Here is an 8607-nt window from a genome sequence, read left to right as displayed (position 1 = left end):
GCGAGTACAGATCCCCCCTCTTCCTCCTCCCCCCACCCCTCCTCGGACCAGATCTCGTCCTGATCCGCGTGTGTCGTGCGGTGGCCTCGCAGGTTCAGCGTGCCGGAGGCGGCGCCCTTCACCGCGGTGCTCAAGTTCGCCGCCGAGGAGTTCAAGGTTCAGCGTGCAGGTCTTGCTGTGCGTCAAGCGCCTGGTCTACACCAACGACGCAGGGGAGGTCGTTAAGGGCGTCTACTCCAATTTCCTCTGTGAGTCCCAATTCCCTCCCAGAGATGAGGAATATGCATTCTTCTCTTCAGACTTAGAACACTCTGAAAATTTATTCAGACTAACGGTGTTCGGTTCAGTTAAGCTGAGGATTTTCTGCAGTTCTGAAATCAGGATCGGTCGATTTGATTTTTAAATTAGACAGACCGCGCAAATGTTATTCTTGAACGCACTAGTTTCCTCTGTGAGTCCCAATTCCCAAGGGTAAGAAATTAGCATTGTTAGTTCTGAACAATCTGCTAATTATTCAGACTTAATAGTGTTCAGTTTAGTTCACGCCTTTTGCAGCTCAGAAATAACGATCAGTTAATTCTCGTTTTGACTAGGATCATTTAGTGTGTGCTAAGTAGAATCCAAAAAGGTTACCTCTGCGATGCATTGCAATGGATTTGACAACTTGGCACTCTGTTTTTCCTCAATTGCATTCCTCTGTACTGCTCTCTGAAGATTCTGCTAGTGTTCAGAATTCAGAGTCGGTTGAGTTCAGGCTTTGTTAGGTGTTCTGTAGGTTCAAATATGCCTGTGAATTTGTGGGAGAAAGAGAGTTAGTGTAGAGCAGTACATCCAAGAAAATATGCCTGTGAATTGTTATGCACAATGTACATACACGTGTAGGTTCAAATATTTTCTGTAGGTTCAAATATTTCTGTAGGTGTACTTCAATGGTACATCTACTTTTTTGTCTATGAATTGTAGTGCTAGTGTACTGCTAGTGTACGTCCTGATCCTAAACAAAAAAGTAGAGCCAATGAGCCAACCCGTACATACGTGTACGTGTATACCAAGTAAATATGCCTGTGAATTGTTATGCACAATGTGCAGATGTTAGTGTAGAGCAGTACATCCAAGAAAATAGTTCATCAATAGTACTTCAATGCACCAGTAGTTTCCTCAAATCTTAATCAAGCTAAATAGCTATTTAATGTGGGCATGTGCTCCCACACTTCTTTTTTTATATATCAAGAAGTATGGACTGCTTGGTTTATTTTCCTTTGGTTCCTTTTCAGGTATCTGGTCTGAAATCAAGTCAAATTAACTTCTAAGCATTTAGCTTTAGCAAGTCAAATTATCAGTTTCATACATTCTTTGATTCCAGGTAAGCATTTTTTCCCTACCTTCTGTCTTTTTGCTGCACTGTTATTTATTGTATCCATACTTTCTGTTAATTTTGCCAGAACATAGAGTTCTGAAGGCTGACTATCCTGTCACTTCAAGTGATTGTGGGTTGCATTATCTTATCTTATTATATGTTTTTAGTTGATTATTTTTGTGTCTTGATTTGTTGGTGGGATGAAGGTTTTGGAAAACTGGAAACCAGGGTCTTTCAAAAGATATCTATAGAAATATAAGCTGAAGCGCTTTTGTCTCTCCCTAGAACTGTTGGTATTTGAGTAGCTAGATGTAGAAGGGTAGGGAACAACATAAACTTGAAAAAGTAGAAGCAATAGCTAGTTTCCAGCTTAGGGACCAGTACTAGGTGTGATGTTCCCCTTTGTTTATCTAGAGCCTGATTCACGTACTAATTGCAATTAATAAAACTGTTAGCAATGAAACATCACATCCACAATCTGTTCCCCATTGCGTGAGCTCTGATTCAGACTGAGGCATGCATGCTGCTATTTGTCTTGAACTTGAAGTGGGATTAAGTGCCCACCATGATAATAAAGAAGCTAAGTAGCGAGTCACGTTCCAACAGTAGTAGTAGTGGCACATCACTGTTTCTTATTACAAAGATGCAGTGTCAACATTGTTAATCAGTGGTTGGTGATATTGACTGGCTAAGGAGCGCTTCAGCTCGGCTCAGTGGCCGCGGATTCACACATAGAAGTAGTGATTATTGTGTGAATTACACTATGAAAAGTAGTTTTAATTTGCATTTTTGTAGGACTACCGTCCATGTGAACACTCTTAAGTTTATACTGCTTACTGTTGAATTATATGAATTTTGATCCGGTCGACGCTTGACTTTGCCTGATTTTTTTGTTCCTTGTCTAAGCTGAAAGCAGATTCGATCATGATTTTGTACTCACTGTCTGCAAATGATTATTTTTCATTTCCTTGATACAAGTGTCCCATTGGCAGTACTGCATGTACCAACTGGGCATGCAGGCTGTAACTTGAACTTAAAGAACTCCTTAGATAGTTTTATTAAAAAATGTGTAACTTTAAGAAAAATTGCAGATAAGTAGACACTGAAAATTACAGCCATGTCAAAGTGTCATTTCATTTGGGAGCAGTAACTATAAGAAAAGGAAGTGAGTTGAATTGCAAAAAAATGGAAGGTGAAATGAAAAGAACATTGCTTTATGTGAAAATTGTATGTGCAATCTACAAATGTGAAAAACTGTATGTGCTGTCATAGGTGTTGTGCTGTCAAAAACCGTATGTGCAATCTCCAGAACAATTATGCTTATGTGAAAACTGTATGTGCAATCTCCAAATGTATCATCATAATGTAGGTGCTGTGTTGTGTGATTCTTCATGCTAAGAACTTCAGCTTTTTCAACTTGCTGGACTATATGTTCATTGGTACTACTTGTGATGTTGCTGCTATACTACTTGGGAATTTTGTCAACTTGTGATGCTGCTGCTGTACCCCGAGAGACCCTTGAGTTTGTCGGAATGTCGATTAACTTTCATTCCGGCAAATTCGGGTACTCCATATGTCCTATTTTCAGCAAAGGTCATGCTGAAATTTTCCGTGAATTTTAGCATGACTTTGCTAAAAATAGGACATATGGGGTACTTACGACTAATGCATGGGCCGGGGTAGCTTAGTACTTAATTAAGTAGGATCAACTGCCCCGCCATTCTTGCTGCATTAAACCATAGGTGGCAATAGAGCCAAGTGATTAGGCCCAACTTAGAATTCTCCTTAGCATCGATAAACCCTAGATGATAAACCGAACATAGGTGGCAATAGAGCCAAGTGATTAGTGCCAAGTGATTAGGCCCAACCTAGGGTGCCTCGGCATCGATAAACCCTAAATGATGAAAACTTAACTTAGCATTTAGGGTGCCTCGGCGTCGACAAACCCTAAATGATGAAACCTTGGCTTTTAGGGTGCCTCGGTGTCGATGAGAACCTAAATGATGTATGCTTAGGCTTTTAGGGTGTCTCGGCGTCAACAAACCCTAAATGATAAAAGCTTAGCTTTTAGGATGCCTCGGTGTCGACAAACCCTAAATGATGAGACCATGATCTTGTTCCTTGACAATAACCAACTTTTTGACCAAACTTTTTTCCTATTTAGAGCGAAACATGGCCCACAATGATGAGGCCGGCGGTTCGGGCGGCAAGCAATTCTAGGAGCTGCCCCAGCAGATGGAGGAAGAACCTCACCGCTATGAGGACGTCGCAGAAGACACCGATCTTGACTACACAACCCCTAGTGGCGGCGGGGATGACACCACTGATGGTGCCGCCGAGGATAGCACAACTGATGATGGCGGCGCAGACACAGATGGCAACCAACCGAAGAGGCAACGAAAGGACCGGCGCCCGAGCGTGCTCGGCACTATCAAGGAGGAATTTACTAAAGTGAACTCCGACGGGCATCCAACGGCACCCAAAGAATTAGTCAAGGGGTACTCGGTTCAGCTCGGGTGCATTCTCTAGAGGACCGTCTCGATCAACACCGAGAACCTAAGGCATAAGGACCGAGGGAATTTACGCAGCCTCCTCTTCACGAAGCTGCACGAACGATACAAGTTCCCCGCTGACTTTGCGAGCACACGCCTCTCAGGGAAGAAAGTGAACAGTGCCGCCCTCACGAAGATGAGCACGGCCCTATCTACTTGGAGAAGCACGGTGAAGGCAATGATTGAAAAAGGTGATAGTTATGAGAAGATCAAGGCGAAATATCCTTTGATCAGCGAAGATGACTACAAGGAGTTCAAGATCAAGTGCGAGAGCAGCGCAACCTCCGAATCAAGTCAGTGGGGGAAAGAAATGCGGGAGTTGAACTTAGGGGTCCACCAACTCGGTCCCGGCGGTTACAGAGTGGCGGAGCCTATATGGGACAAGGAGGACGCGGAGCGTGCCGAGCAAGGCCTACCGCCCCGCTTTGAGAAATACCATCACAAGCAGACCAGGAACTATGTCAGGGCCCGGTACAAGGAGGACCCGGTAACAAAGGAGCTTACCACAGATCCGAAGACCAGGGCGCTTGAGCTTGTTCTGGTAAGGAATACACCTCCGCGTAATTAGCTCCATATGGTTGCATTCTAATTAATCCTCAATATTTCTAAATGGTTCACGTTCCTTCCACAGGACACTGAAAGCAGTAGCGCGGGGTCGTCTCAGAGCTCCCCTTTCGACACCCCTTGAAATAGGGCGTTGAATGTAATGAAAAACAAGGATAAGCTCAGTAAGCCGTCGTCAGCTGGTCGTGTGGCTGACAAAGGCTTGTTCACAAAATGGTCATCATATTATACCGCTGGTGGGCGAAAGGAGAAAAAGACCAGCTCAGAAAGCCAGCCGCGCGAGGTTGAAGCACTCAAGTCACAAGTGGCGCGGATTCCGGAGATTATCCAAGAGCAAGTGCAACAACAACTAGAACAACGCTCACCGCCATGGTGCTTACGTTGATTCAGGGGCTGACGACGTCGATTGCGGGCGGCTAACATGGGCCTCCCCCGGTTCCCAGCTTCACGGCCAGCAACTCGCACAACGCGCAGGCGGCACCATTGGTGTCTCAGGCGGCACCATTGGTGTCTCCGGCGGAGGCAGTATTCGTGTCTCCGGCGCCGGCACGGGCATTGGAGCTTAATGCACCCGGGTGTACGCCGGCCGGCACCTCGCCAGCAAGCGGCCCCTCCGTCAGTTGCACGCCCGCCGTTGGCGGTGCCTCGACATTAGCCGAGCTCGACGGCATCACGGTAACTAAGCCTCTCGGCCGATGACTTCATCTCCTTGCCTTTGACTGGGCATCCCTGACGCCCTACATGTTTTCGCAGGGCGCCGCCGATGTTCCTTGCACTCTCCTGCACTTCGTGGGCGGCGAGTTGGTCGATGTCGCCAAGGGCAGAATCGTTCAACCGGGCAACCCCATGTTCCACGGTAATCCGATGCCACCCACAGTGTATAGGGTTGAACTGGTTCGGGTGCTGCCAGGCTGCGACGAGCTGTTACCTCTGATTCGACCCGCTGGGGCCGACGAAGAAGATGAGATGACCCTCAGCGCCTGCGTAAACTGGCCCCTGCTTTGGCCGAAGAGCCAGATTCGTTTGTGGACGGGGGACACCACCCCACAGACAAGACCGCCAGACGTGCCGGCACCAAGCCATGGCAAGAATGCCGCAACGCTAGCGGACATGCCGGACATCCCTATGGCACAGGATCCAGACATGCATATGGCACAGGATCCGGACGACGATGACAACGACGACGGTACATTTACCAACGTTGATAAGTACTTTGCCGAACATGGGTACGGTGACGAGTTTTGCGGGCCTCCTTCTCAAGAACCCAACCAAGACGACCGCGATCTAGCTGGTACGACGGAGAAATCCAATTGCAACAGGCGTCGTCTGGCGTTCAGTTCTCAGGAGACGCCTCCAGCTCCCGCCTTCACCGAGCCTCAGATAGCTGAGGTGCAAAATATTATCAGCCCTAACACGCTCAAGAAGGCGGTTTGTGAGCAGAACTCGGTCCCATTACAGCAGATCAAGAAGAAGGGATGGAAACGAAAGACTAACAAGGGCGCCGGTGCGAGCCAGCCGGCACCGAGTATGATCCGTGCTCAGGATGGGCCACCTTCACCTATGGATATCTCGAGGAGGGTGCATGTAGCGGGTAGGGCGATGCTACCGACAAATATGCTCAATGCTGCAACCGGTGCTATGCGGAGTCTGCATGACAGTGTTCTTTCTTTGGAGAAGCGGTGTCTCTCCCAGAATGATGTGGCATACCCGGTTTTCGTGGCCAAGGTGCCAGAGGGCAAGGGCTTTGAGGATGGCGCCATCGGGGGTACGATCGTCCTGCGGTTTGATGACATCTTTGCTATGTTTAACCTTCATCTGCTGCACTACACCTTTGTTCGGCTGTTTTCGCTGAGTATGGAGATGCGGATCATTCGAGACAAGACCCGGGACATCGTGATAGTCGACCCCTTCTACATGCATGCCAAGATCTTGGGCAGCGCTGGGGACCGGCAAGTCGCGAGTTCACACCTCAAAGGCGTCATTCTGGCAAACCCAGATAAGGATAACTTCCTCATGCCTTACTTTCCCGAGTAAGTCATCCCCTCACCGCCCTATAACATATGATTTCTTAGATTTTGATCGTTCTTTTTTTTCTAACATTCCGTGTTCTGTGCAGTGACACACATTGCACACTCATCCTCTTAAGCCCGAAATATTCCACGGCCATGTATTTCGACCCGGACCGTGACTCCAAGATAGACTACACAAATATCAAGAAAGTTCTTGATGATGCTCTCCCCGGCTAAGCCACATCTGGAGGCACCTTTAAGAGGCCAGTTCGTAGGTACGGCAGGCACGTGTTCACCCACAATACGACGTTCCCCTGCGTCAAGTAGCCGCCTGGCGGTCAGAAGGATGCCTACTACACCCTCCATCACATGTGGGAGATCGTACGGGACCATAATCACCTTCTGCTACCAAATAATGTCAAAGATTGGGCCGCAGGCTTGGCGGCAATCCAGGACGCGGACCTCCGACAAGAATTCTTTCGCATCCAGTCGGAGTTTGCAGAAATCATCCATCAAGATGTCCTTCGTACCTCGGGGCAGTTCTACCTTAGAGATCAACCGTCCAACAGTGAGATAGACACAACACTACAAATGCAGGCTGACAACGCCCGCGACTTCATGACCATCACGAAAGACGGCGGCTTCATCCACGCTCCGGTCCCATGAGTCGAGTCGAAAGTAGTGATGCTATTTGTAGTTCTGAAACATCGATTAGCTCATGTTGTAATTAAACTTTAATGAACTTGTATGTCTCTTTGGTTTGGACAGTCGTTCAACTTAGATGTAATCGATTCTATTTATTAGTAGGACCATGAATCATGCTATTAATGTCTTGCTTTTCTCTTACGATCCTTTTGTTGCATACTTATATATTGCTTATGTATCGTCTATTGTTTGGCTTGTGCATAGAGATGCCGTCGTATGTCGTGTACAAGAGTAAGGTTTCCGGAGTCTACGCCGACTGGGAGCAGTGTCGGAGAAAGGTTCACCGTTTCAGCGGTAACAGTTACAAAGGGTACACCACTAGGGCGGAGGCGGAATCTAGATATGCCCGATATCTAGCGGGAGAGAGGAGGGAGTGTTGGAGGAACCGGATGAAGACCAGTTTCATCGCGATGATGCTCATCGTGATGACCGCAGCTCTCTTCTATGTGATGGTAGTTTAGATGATCGATATTGACTTGTAATGTGAAGACAAACTCGCTACTCGCGGTCTCGAGACTTGTAATGTTCTATCTTTGTCCGGTCTTTTGAATTCGGAGACTAATATGATGAATTGTATTCGGAGACTAATCTTCTATTGTATTCAATGAATCTGCTGTTGCTGTGTGCTAATGTCTATATTCTATCCAATAATACCTTTTGTAACCTATGCAAAAATCAGAAAAGTAAAAAAAACCTAATATTCATACTAATGGCGCATCACCAAAAAGTGCGCAATTAGTTTGCCAAAGGATACTAATGGCGCATCATCCCACAGTGCGCCATTAGTATGCCAAAGGATACTAATGGCGCATCACCCCATCGTGCGTCATTAGTATGCCAAAGCACATGGGTAAATATGGCCCCCTGGGAGGCATACTAATGGCGCATGCTGCTCTATACTAATGGCGCACGGCGTGGTGCGCCATTAGTATACTAATGGCGCACCAGTGGTGCGCCGTTAGTATATAATACTAGTGGCGCACCAGTAGTGCGCCATTAGTAGGCAAAACTGGTGCGCCACTAGTAGGCCTTTTCCTAGTAGTGGTCAAACTGACGAAGGGGTCCCAGCCAGGAAAAGCCCTCAAACCTGGTGGTTCGAAGCTCGCCTCCTCCGTCGGACCGGTGGCGCCGCGTGGCGCAGCTCCGACGGGCCGCGTAGTGCATTGCCCGGCTATTTAAGTCGACCGGCGGCACCGAAACCCTACCATCCATCCATATTTTCCTCCTCTTGTCCGCCGCCACCACTTTCCACTCCACCCGTCCGCTTAGTAGCCATGCCCCTCACGCCGCCGGGTGAGGAGCGAACCCTTTCTGACGCCGGAGCGCCAGCTCGAGCTCCTTGAGCAGATCTGCGCTGTGCGCGAAGCCAGGATTGTCGCGGGGCTACCTCTGGATGAAGTGGATCCGGAGGAGGAGGAGG

This window comes from Triticum dicoccoides, chromosome 4B, assembly GCF_002162155.2.
Source record: "Triticum dicoccoides isolate Atlit2015 ecotype Zavitan chromosome 4B, WEW_v2.0, whole genome shotgun sequence".
In the NCBI taxonomy this organism is placed as follows: domain Eukaryota; kingdom Viridiplantae; phylum Streptophyta; class Magnoliopsida; order Poales; family Poaceae; genus Triticum; species Triticum dicoccoides.
The sequence above is the reverse complement of the archived record's forward strand: the minus strand, read 5'-3'. Positions refer to the sequence as shown.